This window comes from Halyomorpha halys, unplaced genomic scaffold (assembly GCF_000696795.3).
Source record: "Halyomorpha halys isolate HHAL.00 unplaced genomic scaffold, Hhal_1.1 Scaffold84.1, whole genome shotgun sequence".
Taxonomy (NCBI): Eukaryota; Metazoa; Arthropoda; class Insecta; order Hemiptera; family Pentatomidae; genus Halyomorpha; species Halyomorpha halys.
The window spans coordinates 526,528-527,279 of NW_027110155.1; positions in this window are offsets into that span (position 1 = coordinate 526,528).

Here is a 752-nt window from a genome sequence, read left to right on the forward strand (position 1 = left end):
TATATATACATACTATATACTAAATATGATCTATTTTAGGTGAGTAAACAACAATCTCTAGTGTAATATAGGACTCCAATGGGAGTCTTAGCCGAAAAAAAAATCTGTAATTATAAATATTACTATAATACTGCATACTCGAGATGTTTATACAGTAGGTGCTTTCAAAGGGTCTTATCAGTTTATAGTATCCATACTCTCGTCCTCCCATCCTCAGTGGCCCATATTTTTCTTCAAGACGCCTGTTTAACAGAACATTTCTCCTGGTTCTCAGCTTCATATTTATGTACATATACATAATTCTGTGGTCATAGCTCACATAAGCATAGACATGTTTCAGTTTTTTTTTTCTTTTTTTTTTTATTCTAAAATCACATTGCAAATTGTTTATGTTTTTTTTTTTATGCAGATATTTAATTTTGTTTTATAATTGTTATCTTAATTTTTGAATAATAAATCTTTAAAAATCGTTGCTTCGTTTACTTATTTACGTTTTTTTATCCTTTTAATTTCTGTATCCGTCAACTTCATTTTATCATGAGTTTATTTATTTATTTTTTTGCCAATCACAATTTCCAAGTTACAAATATTAATCCCCAGCGCATTTGTTACCTGATACGAGGAAAGCCTTTATTGAGACTCTCAACGCAGGTAACAATATGAAATAAAAAAAATTAGATTTATCACAAAAGTTATTATTTTTTTATTTATTGATATTTACAACTGTATAACAAAAATACAACAAGTAAATT